The sequence below is a fragment of the Neovison vison genome, chromosome 4 (genome assembly GCF_020171115.1).
Source record: "Neovison vison isolate M4711 chromosome 4, ASM_NN_V1, whole genome shotgun sequence".
Classification (NCBI taxonomy): Eukaryota; Metazoa; Chordata; class Mammalia; order Carnivora; family Mustelidae; genus Neogale; species Neogale vison.
This window is the reverse complement of record NC_058094.1, coordinates 64,556,182-64,578,852: the sequence shown is the minus strand read 5'-3', so window position 1 is coordinate 64,578,852 and position 22,671 is coordinate 64,556,182. Positions and strand designations below refer to the sequence as shown.

The 22,671-nt window shown below is 37.5% G+C and overlaps 1 pseudogene; it reads left to right on the top strand.

The window, feature by feature from the left end:
* Nucleotides 1-261: 261 nt before the first annotated feature.
* Nucleotides 262-22,510, top strand: LOC122905336 (annotated as a pseudogene).
* The last annotated feature ends 161 nt before the right edge of the window (nucleotides 22,511-22,671 follow it).

Here is a 22,671-nt window from a genome sequence, read left to right as displayed (position 1 = left end):
CCTCTCCCTCCCTTTCTGCTCCTCTCCCTCTGTTCCTCCTCCTGCTTGTGCTATCTCTCTAAAATAAATGAATGAATGAATAAATAAAATCTTTAAAAATAAATAAATAAATAAATAAATGAAAATACATTGAAGAGACATGCCACAGATTTGAAGAAAATTTGTATTACAAAACACAAGCATGACAAAGGACTGGGATGCAAAGTATATAAAGAACTCCCACAATCCACTAATAAAAACAAAATAGCTTGAATTGAATAGATGCATCAACAGGCTTATGAAAATTTGGTCAATATTATTAGTCAGTTGGGTAATGCAAATTAATACTACGTAGACACACCACTCCACACATGTCAGAATGAATAAAATTAGGAAGATTATCAATACCAAATTTTGGTAAGGATGTACAGCAACTGAAAATCTCATATATTGTTGTTGGGAATGTCAAATGTGACAAGCATTATAGCAAAAGATCTAACATTTCCTTGTAAAATGAAGTACACATTAACCAATGTTCCAGTAATTCCATCTCTAGGTGTTTACTTAGGAGTAATAAAAGAACATATACACATAAAAAGACTTGAACAGAAATAGTCAAATCAGCTTTATTCATGAGAGTTCAAAGTCAAAAATATCCCAGAGATCCTAAAATAGGAGAATGGATAAACAAGATAGGGCATATTCAAAAAATGGAATACTACTCAGCAATAAAAAGAATCAACTATTAATCTCGAAAACATGTTGAGCAAAAAAAGTGCATACTATATTATTTAATTTTTATGAAGTTTTAAAACAGTTAAAATCAGTTAATGATAGAAGAAAATTTGAACAGTGGTTTTCTTGGGATGGGATTAGTATCAGTAACTGGAAAGGGCATGCAGGAATTTTCTGGGGCTATAGTGATGTTCTATAATGACATATTTTGGGCACTTTTTAAAAGTCAGAAAAAATTGTGCATTACATCAAATATAAATTTTACATCAAAAGAAAAAAAAAACAAATATTGAACTCTGGTTAATGACAGGAAGGCTGAAGTACCTAGGGGGACATACATTCTCTGCAAGTTATTTTAAAATGCATAAAAACATGCAATGTATCGATGTAGGAATAAATACGTGAAAAAAGCAAGTACAGTAAAATGTTGATGCTAGAATCTAGGTGATGGGTATATTGGCATTCACTCTAAAATTCTTTCAGTTTCACTCTGTTTCAATATTTTGCTAATGAATAGCAAAATTTTGGAAAAGTTCTATACCCAACATCTTGAGAGAGAAGAGAAAGCATAGCATTGGGGTGCACTGGGCCTGTGGGGCTGGAGCTAGAAGGGTCTGTGTTAGCAGTAAAGTTAGGGATCTTGGAAGAACTGACAACAGGTCTGATGTTCAAGAAACCACTGACCAACTCTTGGATGTGAACCTTCAGGACAGAAAATAGCCTCAGAAATGAGTCTGAGCATCTCCAGGTCATGAGTGGAGCCACTGCACCTACTGGTTTTGTGCAGATGAAGTGAAAGAGAAATTGCGCTCATCATGCAAAATACAGAAATGAAGTGAGATGTGTTTTAATGTTTTGGTGAAAAAGCCTGGCTCAGGTCTCTTGTCTGGAACCAGTTGATAGCTTATTTGTGGTTGTTCAGGAGTTTGGAGATTAGCAGTTCAAGGAAACGGAAGTTCTAAAGGATTTTGAAGAATTTCTGGAAACTCCCATGATCAGACCCTTGAAGAATATGGAAAATTAACACCAGTTTCAAAGACAAAACTACAGTGCTCGCTTCGGCAGCACATATACAAAGACAAAACTACAAAAAGATAAATGAGAATTCAAGTAAAGGTAAAATTGATAATGAATGAGGAGACAAAAAGAAGACAAAGATGTTAAAAGAGTTTGCTAACACTGGCTTAGATTCACATGTCTTCGACTGATGAAAATCCAGCTATCAAAGAAATACCACGTTAGTAGGTTCTGGCTTGGCATCTTGCAAAGATGAGACTGACAAAAGCTCAAAAGGAGAAATTGATCCTCGAGTGTTAAAGTTTATATTCATAAGCAAAAAGGCAGGAGAGAAACACAGCAGCACCTCAACTCAGGCTGCCAGAAGTTTCAGAGGCGGTGTTCAGGATTAATTTAGGTGGAAAGTTGACATGACCAACTTTGATATGGAGGCTCATTTGAAAATCCCTTATCATCAAATCACTGAGGGCATTGCATTGACAGAAGAGCGTCTCCACCAAAGACACATCTCACATTTGGACCTATAACTCAGATCTGCTCTCACCTACAGGACACCGAGTCTCTGTGTTCCTCAACATACTGATAATGATAGTTGATGGCATGTATGGAATGGAGGCAGTACCAAAAGAGGAGACTACAGAAGTTGGTGATAATAATACATTGGCTGTGAATACAGCAGCAAGTAATATCTCTTCTGGATTGGCCAAGGGCCAAATTAAAGAGGCAAACTGTCCTGGGGCTTGTCCATAGATGCTGTTCAATGGGATATCTATCTGCACGTCACCACTGAGACCTGGCTCTGTAGATATTATTGGAACTGATATGCCATTTGGAAAAAGGATGGCCTCCAAGAAGAAAAACTACAACCTTAATCCAGCTTGCTTACAGAATGAGCTGTATCTGTGGACTGAGACAGGCCAGGCTCTACTACTTACAAGGATCAGAAATGCTCTCCCAGGGCATCACTTTTAATAAGACACATCTGGCACAATGCACCTACTCTCTGCGTGAATACAGAGGGCCTTTCTGCAGCAGTTTGTGTTCTGAAACATCCATTTCAGGGTGTTGATTATCCTTCAGAGGAAGGTGGAGAAAGAGGAACTCTCCGGTAATGCAAAGAATGCAGTATTGGTACTTCCCAATGCTGGAAATGTCAGCACAAAAAAACCGAGAAAACTAACATTAGCAAAAGCGCAGTTTGCACTATTTAAACTGGCCAAAGGCTTTTCACCCTACTTAGCAAAAGATGTGGGGGCACTGGGGTGGCTCAGTGGGTTAAAGCCTCTGCCTTCAGCTCCGGTCATGATCCCAGGGTCCTGGGATCGAGCCCCACATCGGGCTCTCTGCTCAGCAGGGAGCCTGCTTCCACCTCTCTCTCTCTGCCTGCCTCTCAGGCTACTTGTGATCTCTGTCTGTCAAATGAATAAATAAAATCTTTAAAAAAAAAAAAAGATGTGAACTTCATGTGATGGGATTGAAAAAGATCGTATGAGGAAGCAGAGCTTTTCTTTAGATCTGTTCCAAAGAGGTAGCTGACTTGGCATCATGGGCCACTACATGACTGGGCATTTAGTACTTTCTTTAAAATGCTTCAAAAATGTCCAGAGAAAAGCCTACTGAAACGCTCTGGGATTTGGGTTTAAAACAGTTTGTTTTCAGGTTTGAAAGGAGTTTCTGTTTTCCACTGTGGCAGGTACAAAATTCCCCCAGCCTAAAGGGAAGGCAGAGGACATGAGAGCATCTGAGGCCATGTCCCATTGCCTGTGGAATTTCACTGTTTAGCTACACAACATTTCATTACCTCAACCTTAAAAAACAAAGTCCTGGACAAGGTGAAATCTCATGAGATCTATAGGAAAGTTTGCCATCTGCCTTGAAAATGAAAATAGGCAGCCACTATTCAGATTAATACACAGGACTAAAATAGAGGATTGAATTCATTGATGGAAGTACAAAGATCCTTTACAATTAGTATAGGACATGTCTACCTATAAACAGTAGCAAATACACTGATAGACGAAGCATGGGAGCAATAAGCCAGATTAAAAGCAAATTCATTTTTCTTTTAGTAAAGAAAGAAAGAAAACAGCGTTAAATTAAAAAAAAAAAAAGATGTTCTAAACAAAGAGTATTCAGATAGCAACAATCTCTTACATAGTAGATCCTATCTCCTAAATACATACAAAATCAATGGGAGGATAGGAAGTATAGGTTGAGGTAACCTCCGCAAAAGACAAAAAGATAGAGAAATAGAAGTACAAAGATGAGAAAATTAAGAGAATTAGGCAACATTAACTAAGTAGTATTCTAGGCAGTGAGAATTGAAAACATGTGACAAAGGAAATTATCAAAGAAAAAGGAGGAGAAGGAGGGGTGAGAAGGAAGGGGAGAAAATAATAGAAAAATATTTCCAACAACAGCTTGAAAAGAACGTGCTTTCCTCAACTGAATGGCTAAGTGCTTAGCGCAGTGACTGGGGGGGAAATGACCAATACCAAGAAATTTCAGAATACTAGGGATAAAGATATGATTTGGAAAACTTCCAAGCATAGTGCAGGGGAGGAACTGACATGTGGGGTGAGCTGAGGAGGACAGCAGAAGAAGTTGTCAGCAAAGCTGGGGACCACGGTAGCATTTGACTCTTATTTGGAACACTGTTGTCAGAAGATGATGGAGTTGTGCTTTCCTAATTCTGAGAGAATTCTTTCCAATCTAGAATTTTATGGTCAAATAGTCAAGGGGTGAGATTAGACTAAAACATTTTAAAAGATTCAAAACATTGATCTTCATGCATACTTTCTCAGGAACCTACTGGGTGATGCTCGAGTAAAATGAATTTTTAGAAAAGACAAGGAATTTGGGAAACAGAAAACCCAACTGGAGAGCCAGGTGAAGTTAATTTCTGACATGATGGTAAAGAGAAATCGTAGAATCATGGCAGGGAAGTGGGTCCAGGAAGCAAACTCACCCAGTAAGAGCAGGAACATCAAGGGATTCTGGAAGGATTGTTCTAAGAAACAAAACAGTCACATTCACCTATTGTTTATGAACATGTTCTGGGGAGCTTTAGTCACACTAATGGGAAGAAATTTAGGCATGAATCTGTGGAATGTACATAAGAAATGGATTAAACATATAAGAGGCATTGATTTAAACTAAGGAAATAAAGTTATGTAAGGAAATGCTTCCTTCGTTAATGAGTACATGATTCAGCTGTGATTTTTATATGACAATATTAATGTCAAATTGAATATTAACCTAACATGGTATATAATTACATTAGGTGAATAGAGAAAGAGTATATTAGGAAATTAAATTCTCATCTTTCATAGTATGAAATCAGCAGATATTAGTATTGAGTCAAAAAAACAATATGTGCTATAATTTAGGAATATGATGGTAAATAACAGAAGAAAATGAGTCGAATATCTTTCCTCTGGAAAACATAGATCGGGGGTGAGGAGACCAGAAGATAAATTTTTTTCATTATAAAGTGATTTGACTTTTTAGTAAATAAATAAGAAAATAAAATTTAATATGCAGTGGTGTTAAATTGTATCATTCAAATAATACTATTTTTTGAAAAAATTTATTCCTGTAGCTCAAAAAATATACATACAGGAATATTGTATTTCCAGGTTCTTTTCCTCCCAGCTTTATTGAGGTATAAGTGGCCGATACAATTAGAAGGCATTTAAAATGTAAATTGTGATGCTTTGATATATGTATACAATTGAAAGGATTCCTGCCATCTAGTTCATTAACTAGAACATTATTTTATCTTAAAAATTAAAAATAATTAAAATTCTTTTATTTTAGAAATCAACCATTGGTTAACCTTACATCTCTTTCTGAATTGTGAATGTTATGTGGTAGGCAAGCTACAGAATTAGTTATTGATGTGTCTGCCATATAGATTAACCCTATTTTGGTAAGAGATTTTTTTTTTCTCTTCATGTTTTAAATAAAATAATAATTCCCTACTCCCCTGCAAAAGCATTAAGTGAGGTGGAAAAGTTTAGTCAAAGGCCACTTGGGTGGCTCAGTTGTTTAAGCAGCTGCCTTTGACTCAGGCCATGATCCCAGGGTCCTGGGATTGAGTCCGGCATTGGGCTTCCTGCTCATTTTACCTACTTGTGCTCTCTCTCTCTCTTTATCAAATAAATAAATAAAACCTTAAAAAAAAAAAAGTTTAGTCAAGTAAAATGTGGGATTGCAAACAAACTTGTCCAGTCAGTCTACCAGTTAAGGTGTGAAAAAAGAACACAATAATTTTTATTAGCTGCATAAGAAATAAACTCTGTATTTTTAACAGAATTTGTACCTTTCCAGGCAGAAGAAAGTCCACAGTAGTCATGAGGAAATCACCTCCCATCACTTCCCTCCAGAAGAGAACTGACTTTGGCCTGCGTTGTGGAGAACGGACACCATGTAGAGGAGGGGAGCTCACTGGTTGTCAAGTTTTATGCAAATCCATGTCATTGTGGGACGTTATTACCGGGTCTGTTGTAGGGTCTATATGGTGAGCCTCAATCCAACTTAAAGTGTATTTTGTATCTACTAAGAACAAAATATTGTGGTGTGTGTATGGCGTAAAAGGACGGTAATAACACACTACCTAATAGAGGCATAGGTAGTGCTTCATGGATTTTTTTCCTAAGGTTCCATTCCAGCACAGGGACAGATCCTTGAGATGCCATTTCTCACAGCGCGAACTACCTCAGACACGCAGACTGTCTAGACTAAGAGAAAGCTTTTTACCCTGTTTTGCTCAGATCTCCCTCCTCTTTGAACCTAAGCAAGCTGAAGGGCCCACGTGGGGAGCAGGCAAGAAGTTGTGTGTCTGAAGCAGGAAGAGAGTGGGGGGCCAGCAGGAAGGGAAGACGGTCCCTGAGAGAACATCCTGCCGGCACTCTGACCTGGTCCCAGGTTGGGAGGAAGAATGTATCTGAATTTCTTTTCTCCTTCTTCTCTTGTTTATTTCCTTCTCCATCATACATCTCTTATCATCCTTACTCCTAACCCATATAACCCCTTGCTTGGGCAGGCAACGTTTTCCCTGTGTCTGGGGCATCACGGACCACAACAATTTTGTTTGTATTCTGGGGCACAGAGATTCTCTTAGGTAAAAGTCATTTAATACTAGAATCATTAAACTTGAAGAGCTATGATGTTGCCAATGTTAGATGGTCCTGCTGGGGATTGAAGGAAAAATCATTACTTGAATATTCATAGGTAATACAAATATGAATTTCTTATATTTATTATTTATTATATTTATTATTCCGTTCTTATTTATCACATGATGACCTGATACATGCTGTGTGTCAGATATAGTTCTAAACATTTTCATAAATATTAACTCATTGGATCCTTACATGAACTCTTCTGGGTAGGTTCTATGATTTACCTTACAGATGAAGAAACCAGGGCCCAGAAAGATGAAATAAATTGCCCCAGGTCACACAGTTAGGGAGCAACAGAGTTGGGAATCAAACTCAGACCATCTATAGAATCCCTAGTGTTTATGTCATTCTGCCCTGCAGTGTGGTGACTGTGAATACAGGCAAAGAGAGTTTGATGGCTCATCGTAGCTGCTAACTTGATTTCACTTATTTTCTTTATGATGTCCAACATCTGGGCAGCTTAAAGTTTAAAGATTGCTCAGGTGCTGAAAAATGTTGTCAGGCATATAAAAGTCTGATGGTGCAGATAACTTGAAAACCCTCCAGCTACAAACACCAAGAATTGCTCAATAAATTATAACTAACTTCCTTATAAATGCATGGCTGAACTGCCCAGAAAGGCAGGGAAATTGCCTTGGGTCAGAAATGAAGAAGAGACTGGAAATCAGAACAGTGAACTGCGGAGCTGACACAGTGTCTGCCGGGGTGGGGGTTGGGGGGGCGGGGGCAGTGAGGTGTTTATCACATTTGATAACACAGGGGCTTGATGTTAATAGCAGTACATGGAGAGAGAGAATTGGGACTGAGAGCCCCATCTTTATAGTGCTAGCCCTGCAGGATGAGTGAGGTTCAGGCAAAGGGAAGTCTCGAAAGTCGTGGAAAGAATTATAAATTTATACAACCATTCTGGAGAGCAATGTGACAATATCCCATGAATTTGAATGTGTGCGTCCTTATGAGAGAGCAATTCCTTTGCTAGGTTTATATGTTGGGGAAGCTCTAGGCCATGGGAGAAATCAGATATGGATGAGAGGTTTTTTTGCAATGTTGTTTGCATTAGTCAAAACTTGGAACAAGAGAGTGGATAAATGAATTGTGCTGTATTTGTTTAATGGAATGCACAGAGCAGTGAAAATCAATGTACTATAGACATGTATCATCAGGAGTAATTCTCAAAAGCTTCACATTTGTGAAAAAGAAAGACAAGCTGCAGAGTATTTGCAGCATTAAAGCTAAGAGCTGAAATGTAGAGACTCAGAAAGAAATTAAAAAAAAAAAAAAAAGTAATTCTTAGCCTCAAGAAAGAGACCAAAAAGGGCTTCTCTCAAAAATGAAAGCCACACCAGCATTGCAGATGTAACTGGCTTCTATTTGGCCCAATATCTACCTTGCAGACCAGACCTTTAAAACAGGTCCACGATATGGCAAGAGAGATAGAATGGTGGCTTTATTAAGTAGGAAATATTCTCGTATTCTCACTTATTTCACCAAAATTCAAATCAACTCACTCCCTCTGTAACTCTGCTTTCTTTCTATGCTACATCTTCTCCTCTGTCTGGCCTCACCAAGTGTCTCCCATTTCTTGAATCCACACATATGCCATGGTTTTAAACTCATGCAAAGTCACTTAACTTCCTTTTGCTTTTAAACTTGTGTCTTTAGCCCATCATGCTGTCCATCAAATAAAGGCTCCTTTTAACCATCTGTTTATAACGGTGTGTCTGTGTTATAGCAACATTTTTTTCTGTTACAATTAAAAAAACAAAAACGCAGCAGGAGTCAGGACTGTGAAGCCAACAAAATTTAATAATTATTGCTATTTCTTAAATAACATCTTTCCTGAATTATAATCCACACACCAAACAATTCACCTATTTAAAGCATACAGTTGAATGGTCACAAAGTTGTACAACCATCAGCACAATAAATTTTGGGACATTTTCATCACTCCTAAGAGAAACCCCAAGTAGAAGCATAAACTACATGGTGTTTTATGATTGATTTCTTTCATGTAGAACAATGTTTTCAAGGTTCATCCATGTTGTAGCTTGTATCGAACTACATTTTTAAATAGATTTTATTTATTTATTTAAGAGCGAGAAAGAGAGCATGAGAGAGGGGAGGGTCAGAGGGAGAAGCAGACTCCCCCCTGAGCAGGGAGCCCAATGCGTGACTCAATCTCAGGACTCCAGGCATTCGCTTAACCAACTGAGCCACCCAGGTGCCCAGTACTACATTTATTTTTATCACCACATCATATTATATGGTATGATCACACCACATTCAATTTAGTCTTTTACTGAATAGTGGATATTTGAGTATTTGGATTATTTTGGCTTTTTGGCTATTTTGAATGTTGCTATTAAGGACCTTCATGTATAAGTTTTTGTGTAGTCATATGTTTTCATTTCTCTTGAGTATACACCTAAACATATAATTACTGGGTAGTATAATTCAGCATTTAAACCTTTAAGACTGTTTTGTAAATTGGCATTATCATTTAAGTACACAACAGCAATGTGTGAGGATTCCAGTTTTTACACATGTTGGCCAACACTTGTTATTATCTATCTTTGTAGTTTTAATTTAGCCATGCTTTTGAGTGTAAGTGGTATCTCACTACGGTTTTGATCTATTTTTCTCAAATCATCATGTTAGTTACCTCTTCATTTGCTTATTTCCTTTGTATATCTGCTTTGGAGAAATGTCTGTTTAGCTCTTCTTACCATTTTTTAATTGTTATTTGTCATTTCTCATTTTGGTCATTGAGTTTGTCATTTTTGTTAAACTCAATGTCATTTATATTATTGCCTATCTGTCATTTTTACTATTGAGTTTTAAGAGTTCTTTATATAGTCTAGATACATGTCCCTTACCAGCTATATGACTTGAAAATATTTTCTCCCATTCCGTGGGTTGTCTTTTAAATTTCTAGGTGGTCTTTGCTTCAAAAAAGTGTTTTTGATGACATATAATTAACCTATTTTTCTTTGTGCTTTTGGTGTCATATCTGAAAAATCATTACTTAATCCAATGTCATGAAGATGAACACCTTTTTTTTTTTTAAAGAAAAAAAAATTTTTAAAGATTTTATTTATTTGAGAAAGAGAAAGTGTGTTCACAAGAGAGTATAAGTGAGAGGAAGGGCAGAGGGGAAGGAGAAACAGACTCCCCTTTGACCAGGGTGCTGGACCTGGGGCTCACCCAGGACCCCGAGATCATGACCTGAGCCTAAGGCAGATACTTAACCAACTGAGCCACCCAAGTGCCATTTCTTATAAGTTTTTAAAAATCAATTTCTCCTTCTTCTTCTCCTTCTTCTTCTTCTTCTTCTTCTTCTTCTTCTTCTTCTTCTTCTTCTCCTCCTCCTCCTCCTCCTCCTCCTCCCCCTCCCCCTCCTCCTCCTCCTCCTCCTCCTTCTTCTTTTCTCCTTCTTTTTTTATTAGAGAGAGAAAGCACAAGTAGAGGGGGAGAGTCTAAAGCAGGCTCCATGCTTAGTATAGAACCCAACATGGGTGTCAACCTCAGATCCTGAGATCAGGACCTGAGCTGAAATCAAGATTTGGATGCTTAACAGACTGAGACACACAGAAGCCCCTTTCACACTGTTTTGACTATTGCAGAGCTTCATAGTAAGTTTTGAATTCATAAAGTGTACCTTCCCAGGTTGCTCTTCTTTTTTTTTCAAGATTGTTTTTGTTATTCTAGGTTTCTTGCATTTCCATATGAATTTTAGGATCAGCATGCCAATTTTTAAAAAGAAGCTAGTTGGAATACTGATGGGAATTGTCTTAAATCTGTAGATCAGTTGGGGAGGATTACTATTTTAACAGTATTAAGTCTTCTGATTTATGAAGACAAGATATCTTTCATTTTATTTAGGCCATCTTTAATTTCTTTGAAAATTTTTTACAATTTTCAGAATATAAGCTTCACACTTTTTTAAATTAAATATATTTATGTTTTACTCTTTTTGATGCTGTTAGAGTTGTTGTATTCATTCCCTTTTTGAATTGTTTATTGAAAATATATGGAAATACAATTGGTTTCTGTTTGTTGAGCCTCAATCTTGCATACTAGCTGATAATTTATTTATTTCATAGATTTTTTTTTAAGTGGATTCCTTAGGATTCTACATGTATAAGATCTGTCATCTACAAATATAGTTTTTGTTCCTTGTTTTCCGATTAGGATAACTTTTCTCTCATTTTCTTTTCTAATTATGCTGCTAGAGCTTCTAATACAATGCTGAAAAGAAGTGGTAAGATGTTATTATTTTTTTTAGACTGTGTTTCTCTCCGATTTTTTTTTTTTTTTACTTTCTTACAACTAGTAGCAACTAGTAGTAAAATAAAAGAGCTTGTTTCTTTTCTTCTTAGAAGCAGTAAGGAAAGAGGGAGTTGGAGAAAATCAAACACTATCCTATAACTACTGACTGGGAACAACTAAAAGGGAGAACGGTAAGTTGTGACTATTAGCAAAATGAAGGAAAGAGAGCAGATGGGTCTCATGCCTCTTCCAGGAACCAAAAAGAGTATAGAAGACTGGTCTGGGCCTGAAACATGGTCTTGGGAATTAATAGCATGAAAGCTTGTGGAGGTTTCTTGTTAAAATATAAAGCTTATTCTTTTTAGAATATATATCAATTTATATGTAGGATTATCACACAGTCAAGAGTTCATTAACATAGTTATGACACAAGGGAATGGTATATATTGTTTTAAACCAGGGCTAGGCAGCTTATGTTATGTTAATTTTTCTTTGAGTTTGGTAATGAATATGTATCATCTAGAAAAAATTTAAATATATTAAACTGTCAACAATAGCATCCAAGTTGGGGTTTGTTTTTTTTTTTAATCTGTATTCCTTCCTTTTTGTTTTTAATATTGGCATTTAAAATCTGTTAAAATTTTAAATTCTGACCAATACACATACATCACTTTGAGTCTCTTAATTCTTCATAAGGAGCAGAATGGTGAAATGGAGATATTAGAGACTAAGACGTAAGATTATTGAGAAAAAATCAATTTAGTTTTTTTGGCTAGTCATTGCTTACCTTCAAAATGTAAAAAGAAAGAGAGGGAAAACATGGATTATCTCTGAACTATTTCCCAGCATAATCAAGAACAATACAGTTAATATTTACTGAGTACTTACACCTTGGCAAGGCACTGTGCTAAGTGCTTGACATTCTCAGGGAACCTCACAACAACTCTACAATAAAGGTCTATTAGTATTGTTGATTGTATGTCTGAGGCAGATGAGGCTTAAAATCTACTAGAACCAGGATTCAAATCCATGGAAGTCTGTTAGGTGTTCTTTTATGAGGTGGTGGGTCGGATGTGGCCACAGGTGCAGACACAGGGGAGGCTCAGGAAAACAAAGATGATTATACACACAAGTCCTCAAGACTGAAGGCAGGCAGACCACACAGGGCCACATGGGGATGGAGGCCTTAGGGTGGAAAGGAGGCAGAAAGGAAGAGCAAAGGGAAAACTAAGGCTAGAATATTTATGGAGGTTTCCAAGGAGAAGTCAAGGCAGGGCCGTGTGAACAGTTTAGGATAGGCCAGTTTCAATATTTTCCTTGGGCTCTGAGTTATACTGAGGGTCCTTAGATGACTGGTAGCTGGCCTTTGGATGATTAAGGCAGAGGCATACTGCCTCCTGGGGGTACGTGCCAGACTGAGAAGGTCCGGCTCCCCACTGGTTAGTTTGCATTTCAAAAGCAAGCTTCTGCTGAGAGGCTGAGCTCTTTGTTTCTGGAAATGAATGGGCTAGCTCAGAGTTGGGCCGCTCTCTCCAGCCTGAAAGGTTTTTAAGATGACAAAAATACCATAATATGAAGAAAATTAAAAAAATATAAACAATGCAAAGTCTAACTCTAAGCCCATATTTTTTAAACATTCTCTAATATGGCCTCTTTTATTCTAAAACAGGTAATGAGAAATTACCAAAAAATTGTATTACAATGTTCAAACTCATATTTCTTCCTATTGTTGAGAAATATGAGTTGATCAGTTGCATTACAAGTACATTAAAAGATATTTTCCTAAAGATTTTACTTAATTATTTGAGACAGAGAGTGAGAGGGAGTGAGCACAAGTGGTGAGAGGATCAGAGGGAGAGGTAGAATCAGACTCCCTGCTGAGCAGAGAGACTTTATTCAGGGCTCCATCCCAGGACCCTGAGATCATGACCCGAGCTGAAAAAAAAGCAGACACTTCTCTGACTGAGCCACCCAAGTGCACTTAATGAATATTCTTCCAGATAGAAATAGCTTTGAAAATAAAAATGTTACAAAAACAAGAGATAATTGAGCTGTTAAAGGGTATTCAAAGCATTCAACTATAATTGAAACTGATCCTGAGAAATAAAAAAGAGCACATGCTTTGGAATAAGATAGACTTAGATTTGAATTTTGACTTTTCCATCAACTAGTATATGTTATCAAACAGCTTTTGGCCTTGGTTTCCTCATATGTAAAATGCGTGGTGATAATGATAGGTGATCAAGGTCACACAGTTGTCAGTACATAGCTGACCCATAGTTTAACCTCAGGTTTGACACCAAAGCCACTTTAACTACCTTTGAGAAATGGGCACTCTGAAGGAAACAAAAAATGTCAAAAGATAATTAAACTTACACATAGCAAAAACAAACAAAAAACCCAAACAATACCACCACAACAAAACCAACCTCGCCCCCCCCCAAAAAAAACTTGTAGGTAGTAACTAAAATACTGAACAAATACAAAGACAGACCATTTACTCTGGGGAGAGATAGGACTCATATTAGAAAATTTAGTCTCGCATATTTTCATTTTATAAGCTGCCTGTCTGTTACTACCTAATTGTAACTTTTTACTGGAGGGAGACTATTTTGAAATGAAGCATCAGTGAAATGTAGAGTGTTTGACTTATATCTTTGTTGTCTGTTTGAATTCTGAAATATTCTTATTGTCATTGCTTCATTAAGACTCCAAGCTTTTACTATAATGCTGTTTCATTAAAAATAATGAAATGAAAAGGAGAAAAATGTTCTTCTTCTGACAATATTTTTTTTTTTTAAAGATTTTATTTATTTATTTGAGAAAGAGAGAGACAGTGAGAGAGAGCATGAGCGAGGAGAAGGTCAGAGAGCGAAGCAGACTCCCCCATGGAGCTGGGAGCCTGATGTGGGACTCGATCCCGGGACTCCGGGATCACGCCCTGAGCCGAAGGCAGTCGTCCAACCAACTGAGCCACCCAGGCGTCAAGCAGATTACATGAATCAGTATAGGCTGAGAGTAAGGAATAATTTTCCAAAGGTATAGGAAATCTTGGGTTCTCTGGCAGTGATTTGATAATAAAATATGTCCAGGAATATGCCTGTCAGTGGCATGCATTTACAGACAAAGGGATCTGAAAAAATTTAGAAACAGATGTAGCAGAAAACATTTGTCATCAGTTGTAGTCAAGTGGTTTTCCTTCGACCACGGACAGTTGTTTCAGGCCTACACTGAAAGACGAACAACATGTTTTAAGAAGAAAAAAAAAGTAAAAGACAAAAGTGAGAAACAAAGAAAGTGGCAAATTGAAGAGGAGAGGCTAAAAAATACATAAAGGCAAATCAGTGTTGCTATCTGACTGAAACACAATATTTAAGTACTTAACAAATAGAATCTTGAACAAAATCAATCAGATGTTATTATGCATGTAAAAAGGGGATTTAAACATAAAGAGATTGAGGACCTGGTTATTAGATATGCTTCATGGTTACCTAATGAATTACCAGCATCTTATTCTTTTATTTATTTATTAAAGATTTTATTTATTTATTTTATTTGTAGTGAGGGAAGAGGGAAAGATGGAGATAGAGAATCCACAAGTAGACTTGCAGTGAACACAGAGCCTGACTTGGATCCCAGGACCCTGAGATCATAGCCTGAGCTGATATCAAGAGTCTGGTGTTTAACTGACTGAGCTATTCAGGTGTCCCTATTCTTCCTTTTTAAAATTCATTTATTCTTTTATTCATTCATTCATTCATTCATTCAGTTTTTAGTTTCCTAATCCTCCCAGGCAAAATTAGTAGGTTTAGCTACTGTTCCTCATGACCTCATCATAAATCTTTTGTGTTAGATATCTAGTCAGTCAGTGTGATTCTGTTTGTGGAAGCTTAGCGGTATCCCTAGATATCACAAAATTCTCTCTCAGGATCAAAACCATCTAGAGGACTGGAGGCGGGGTATTATCTATAGGAAATGGGTCAACATTTGCTTTGGAAGGAGGGTGTTTTTGGAAAAAACATTGTCATCTTTTTTTTTTTCAATTTAAATCCACTCTAGGCGATGGTGGGTCTGCAACCCAAGCAATGTGAGTTCACTCCCTGGTGAGTCACGGATAAACCAGGTGGAATTATCACATGAAGTAAACTTTACTCACAAGTAAGGAGATCACAGGGAATGACTTCCATAGCTATGACTCCCTGAGCAAGAGTTAATAGGTTCCTTTTGTTTAGGGTAAGGATGAATACTTAGGCAGGGGAGCATTAGGATCAAACATAGAGGTGGACATAAGGACATGCATGCACTTTAAGGAAACATGCCAGGGCACCTGGGTGGCTCAGTCATTAAGTGTCTGCCTTCAGTTCTGGTCATGATCCCAAGGTCCTGGGATAGAGTGGGCTCCTGCTCTATGGGAAGTCTGCTTCTCCCTCTTCCACTCCCCCTTCTGTATTCCCTCTCTTACTCTCTCTCTCTCTGTCAAATAAATAAATAAAATCTTAAAAAAAAAAAAAAAGGAACCATGCCTATGCATACATTCTGTTATGTAAATGAGGCTTGTGCTCCTCCTTTGGCAGATTTTAGTATTAGAATGAGGTAAAACAGCTGTCATTCTAGAGGTCACTCCATAGTTCCTCTGAGCAGGTATGAGTCAGGGTTTAGGCTCAAACTCATCTGGGTGGTCTGGGACCCTGGAGGTCTTGTTAAAGGCGTCACTATCACTTGAGGGGTAGTTTTGGTTTTCATTTGCCTGAGTTAAGAGATAAACTAGAAAGAAGAACTTCAGGAAAAATGAGGGACAAATGTTGGTAAATATAAGCAAGTGGGCTGTAAAGGTCAGGTCTTGGGGTCTAGCTGGTGACAGTTTCACTAATTCTGGTAAAATGTACCTTTAACCTTTAGTGCTGGGGTTGTTGAGATAGGCTGCATGACTGAGAGTTAGTTGCCATTTCCAGAGATGCATGTTTGAGAACTAGGTCCCATGTTACTCCTTGAGAGCTAGATGGGTGTGATCCTGTCCTAGGGAGAGTGCCTTGTTCCCCAGGGTGCACAAGTAGAATTATTTCTCCTTCCCAAGTCATCTTTTGTTTGCTTAATTGCTCTTATTTTCTCCTTCGTTTCAATAAATTTAGTATCATGTTATAGTATTCTGTAACATTTTTCATTGTTGAAGTTTTTGTTTTTGCTTTTGTTTTATTCCTAACAAAGACTCTCACTAATTAGGATGAAAAATCAAGACAGCATCGTTTTGGAAATTACAAGCAGAAAGTGTGTCAGAGTAAACAGTTTATTGATGATTAATATGAAAGTTATCTATACTGTTTGATATCTGTAGATTTCCTTTTAGTGATTCATAATGTAATTCAAATAAACAAGTGATAAAAAGATATTGACATAAAGTGTTTCAGATGAAAATTGCTCATAAATATGCTGCATACTAAAAATTAAATATTAAAACCTAATATTTAGAAGTGGAGATTAAAGACAGAGAAATGTCACTTGAGAAAGCTGGATGTCCAGGCTTTATAAACTGGCAGCATCACTTGAGTTCTGTAGGTCTGGTTAAGTCATAGTAATTAGTGCGGTTAGACTCAGTCCCAATGTGATTATCATTATTCAAAAGCATGAGAGACAACATACAAGCCAGTTGGTCAGTATATTCATTTAGTATGCAGCCAGAAAATTACCATTGCTATCTTTCTTCATACTACCTCTTTTTCCATATAAACACACTAGGGAAATAAAATTAGTCATCAAAACACCTCTTGGGCAAGGAGTGCCTGGGTGGCTCAATCAGTTAAGTGTCTGACTCTTGAGTTCAGCTCAAGGGCTAGATTGAGAACCGTGAGACTGAAACCCATGTGGGGCTCCGTGTTCAGTGGGGAGATGACCTGAGGACACTCTCTCTCTCCCTCTCCTTCCCCCTCCCTGGCTCGTGAGTATGCACGTGCGCGTGTGCGCGCACATACACACACGCACACACACTCAATCTCTCTTTCTCTCTAAAATAAAAAAAAATAAATCTTTAAAAAAATGCCTTTTGGCCAAAATGAAGAGGGAAGTGTTATGCCTGGAACTTTGGTACTTGAGGCTTTGGGAGGCAGAATAGTTGTATTTAAATATGGACTCTGCTACTTACTAGCTGTGACCTTCTACAAGTTACTTACCCTCTGTGTGCCTTAGTCTCCTCACCTGAAAAAAATGGGAGTAATGGTAGTGTCTACTTTATGACATTGTTTTGAGAATTAAATGAGTCAGGGCAGTGGATAAAGAGCTTGAAACAGTACCTGGTACACAGTAGGTGCTATATATGTACTCATCATTTGCATTAGTTGTGAGAGGTATTTCAGGCCGAAATGAAGGAAACTCTCTGACCACCATCATTCCCTTAATGGACAGATTACTCATATGTGCTGGGTCTCATAGCTTTCTGTCTTGTAGGCAGGCCTGAATAGTCACCCACAACTCCTATTGCCTCCCATTTCGTAGGCTTCGAATTTTTCTTCCCTTATTATAATTGTTTTATGTAAACAATTGAGTAGATCATTTTATATTATAATCTACACTTATCCTACAGCTCTTTTTTTGCATCTAGAATACCTTCTTTTAATTAAGGGGACTATAATACCGTGTTCCACTGCTTTGATTAGCAAGATATCCCTTCTACCTGTGATATCTTCAGGTAATTGTTTCAATATAGTTGATGTGAATTTTGCAAGTCTAAGTCTCAGGGAATTGATAATAATGATGGAGATAATGTTGATGATACGATGACAATAGTAAAATATGAGCACTACCCTTTATTGAATCTTTACTATGTGTCTGGATTTACATTAAGTGCTTCCTGTGTTATCTCATGTAATCTTCATGATAAACTGATGAACTAAGTACTCTTTATCTCCAGTTCAGAAATGAGGATACTGAGGACAGAGAGGCTAAGAAGCTTGTGAAAATTACATGGCCAGTAAACAGCAAAGCCTAAATTCTATTCCATGTTAGAACTCCAAAGTTAGTATTCTCAATGATCATGCTTGATAGGCTCCAGAAAAAGTCCTGCCCTTTCAGCTGAATTTGAACTACTGGCCGAGTAAACAAGAAAACATATTCTAAATTTTCCTGAGGAGCTACTGAAGAGATCATCAAAGTCACGGGACACTTAAATGACCCTTCACAAATACACAGATATGAGGTCTCACGCTAATCACAGATCTAACACTATGTTGAAATTAGTATCTTCATAACAACATAACTATGTTGAAATTAGTACTTCATAACACTATAATATATAATGATCATAAATATTCTTTCATTAGCATTAAAATGTACCCAGGCATCATCTGAATCACTTCCTGAGATATATAATATATATCTGAGATATATAATATATCTTAATATATATAATATATCTTCCTGAGATATATAATATATATATAATATACATATATATATATTCAGCTGTTACATAGTAGGATACTCTGTAAATGTAAACCTTCTCTCTATATATACATATACAGAGTATCCCACTATGTAACAAACATATATATATATATAGAGAGAGAGAGAGAGAGAAGGTTTACATATACAGAGTATCCCATTATGTAACATTTGAATGTGGTTTAAACTGTAATTATCATTCATTTTTGGCAATTCAGACTTGGAAATCTAAATATATTTGGAAAGTCTGTCACTCAGGACAATTCCATGTCCCCACTTTTCTGCTTCATCTCTTCTAGAACCTCCTTTATTTCAGTCTTAGAGACAACCTTTCCACCCAATGGCTCAAAAATAAAAGTCCTGGATTCTCTGTGAAGATATTTGTACCTGTTTGTTATAAAGTAGAAAAGTGAAAGAGATACAGGAAAGGGGCACATATGCAACTTGTATAAATTTCTCTGCCTGTTGATTTTGATATTTAATAAACTTCAAGGGATTACATTGCTAATACTTCCTAATTAGGTCAATGGGCTTTCACCATTGTTCTCTTGTCTCATCAAAAATCATTTGTTTAAGGAGTTGTGCAAGGTATTTTACAAACAGAGTTAGACAAGAGCTTTAGTACATTCTATAAACTGGATTCAGTATATTTGTAAATTATGCTGACAAGCACTCCCATAACACAATGAGGTCAAAACAATCTCACTGAAAATGGCCTTTTCATGTTGTACTCAAGCCAAAAAAAGGAAAGGGATCATAAAAGCACCATACTATGTGTACAGAAGAAAGTTGTTAAATTCAATCTAAGACAATGGATGCTTTTCGGCTAATCTTAAAGGGACTAAATGAAATAAATTCTTTAAATGTATAGCAACAGGAAGCTAATTAAAGATGTATTTATAAAGAACCTACTGATGAAAAAATACTATGTTACAAGCTATAAAATATAAGAGAATTATTAAGATACAGGGGCGCCTGGGTGGCTCAGTGGGTTAAAGCCTCTGCCTTCGGCTCAGGTCATGATCCCAGGGTCCTGGGATCGAACCCCACTTCGGGCTCTCTGCTCAGTGGGGAGCCTGCTTCCCCCTCTCTCTGCCTGCCTCTCTGCCTACTTGTGATCCCTATCTGTCAAATAAATAAGTAAAATCTTTTAAAAAAAAGAGAGAGAGAGAATTATTAAGAAACAGTTAATGATTTTAGTGGGTTTGCAATTCAAAAAAGGGATCAGGATATGCATACAATTAAATGGAACAAAACCAAACGTAAATGGCATGTGTTTGAGACAAAGTTTAGCCTGAAAGAATATACTAGATTGACTAGATCTACCAAAACGTAGTTCACTCATTCAGCTGTTATTTATTGAGTGCCTACTAGGTTCTCTTTTCACTAAGGGACACTGATATCTGCAAACTAAATTCTTAACTACTTTTCAGGGTACAGAAGAGAGAATGGAAATAGTGTCTGCTTTGAAGTTAGAAAAACCTGATTCTAAACCCAATCAACTACTCATTGGGTGACTCTGGCAAGTAATTTATAATCTCTTAGCTTCGTTGCAGAAATTAGAGGATTATCTTTGATTCTCTCTTCCAACTTCATCCTATGTATAGTTGGTTCATCAACAAATTAATCTTTAAGTATTTCTTGGATACATTCCATTGTCTCGATCCCCACATCCCTAATCCTAAGGTTGGGTCCCCTGATTGCTTATGGATTCTGCAAACCAAATTGGCTTTCTATCTCAATATCATTCTTTTTAATCTATCATGCACGTTGTAACCAGAGCAATCTTCCCAAGACTTATAGCTCACCACAAGACTCCTTGGCTCAAAATTCTTTAATCACTTCTCATTGTGCAGAAGATGCAAGTCTACATGTCTTAATAAGGCATTTAAGACTTTAATGAGTTGAACTCTGCTTACATTTTAACCTCACACAACAGTCTTCCTCCATGTAAACCCTACATGTCTTTAGCCACCAGCCTGTTTTGTGCTCTGTGTCTTTGCAAATGCTGCTTTTTAATGACAAAGCCTGAAACATTGCCCCCATTCACACTCCACCAATCCCATCTGGAAAACTTAAAAACTTTAGTCTTCCTTTAAGACTTTGCTCAAACACCACCTCCTCTGTGGAGAATTCCTGGAGAATCTTGGTACAGGTAATTTTTCCACCATCAGTATGTGCACAACATGTTTTATATACCTATATTAGCACAACACATTCAAATGTCATATCTGTATATATGCCAATTGCCTCAACAAGACTGAACACCAAAGAGCAAAGACAAAGCTTTTCACCTTCGAATCCTCAGCCCTAATGTAACATCTGCCATGAAGAGACTGTAGAATAAATATTTATGTAATAATCAAGTCAAGTTTGGGAATCAGTGGAAGGAACCAAGAAATGCTTTGTGAAGGAGGTGGTATGTAAAGTTGGCCTTGAAAAACTTCTGAAATAGTTTCTTAATTTTAAAAATGTAATTTTGGGATGTTCTGTGTTTTAACATGCATAATGAATATATCTTCATGATTCTTTCTTTAATATGTGTGTTTTGTCAGTAAATTTTTGTTTCTTCTATTAAAGGCCCAAGGTGCAGTGGCTCTGAGTTTGATGAAGACTGTGTATGTTAATTATCTGATTTAAAGAAGCACCTTCCTCATGTCTTTTGGAAGAAGATAGCACTCTGATTCTCCAGCATAATGTGGTATCAAAAGTACTTGAATTTTTAGGTGGGTCATAGATACACCATACCTTCTAGCAAATAAAAATGTTGATATTCAGTATGTATATTTAATTTCTCCTGAGCATCTTTAAAAATATGTAACTATGCTTTTGATCCCTAATGGAAGATACATGACAACCCTATGCACCTCACTGCTATTCAATTAATTCCCTCTGGGCAGGTGACCCACCTCTGATTGTAAAAGTAATAACTGAGAGATCATTTCATCCCAAATCATGTGTAATTCAAGTTGTCAGTGATGGGTAAGCTCTTAGGTATTCTGGCAGATTTCTTATGTTTCCACATAAGTAGATCTGTTTAAGTAGTCCTACGGAAGGAAAAACCAAACCAAAACAAAACATCAATACCAATAAAGAAGTTATGAATTACAGAAATCCAGAACACAGAAAGAAAAATAAACCTATAATGCGGCAGTCTGCTTTAGGTACAACTATTCATTTCATTCTAAACCTTCATATTTACCAACACATATCTTAATTTTGGTAGCACTTCATGGTTAGAAGCCACAGAAATCGTCTTTGGAGACCTCAAGAGCGTTTCTCAAGAGAGCTCTGTGAAGAAACCTCTGCGGTTTGTCGATCTTCAACTCGGGAAATCCCCGCATGGTAAGAAAGGTATTGGCTAAGCTTGAGGATCTCCTGAAGTGTCTAAAGGGAACATTTTTAAGTGGAATAGACTGGTAGCATCTGGTGTATATCTACAGACATATAAGCATAAAGACATGTGGATTGTAATCCACATAGTTATATGTGAATCACGAATTCCAATTTGGAACCAAGGGCTGGCTCACTATTTCACCCCTTCTTCCTGACAAAAGTTGAGGTACAACCTTTGGGTGTGTACACTTTGGGAGTCTTCAGCTGGGTTCTCAGCTTCTAGTTGCGCGTTGACTTGCTTCAGGCCAATCCAGACATTCTAAAGGAAAGCAACCTCATTTTAGCGGCCAGCCCTCAGACCCACGCGCCTTCTCATAACTCTGCCTTTCTCGGATTCTGAGCTCGTGGGCGCAGAGCACGAGGTGCCCGAGGACAAGTTCACAGGGGGCGCCGGGGACGACCCTTTTCCCAACAGCATTTGTAGCTGCCAAGAAGAGCCAACAAGCACCAGATTTATGAGCACTTTGAAAGAAGCACCTTCACCATTGGCTTTTTGAGCGGCGCTGTCGCTAGGGAGCGGCGGGCTGGGCGAGCACAGCGCGGGGAGAAGCCCAGGCTGTTTGTTCCCGTAACCCGGGAGAGGGGACGCACACAGTCGGGCGCGCGGACACACACGCACGCACACGCACGCTCGCGGCGAGTTCGAGCCCCGCGGCCC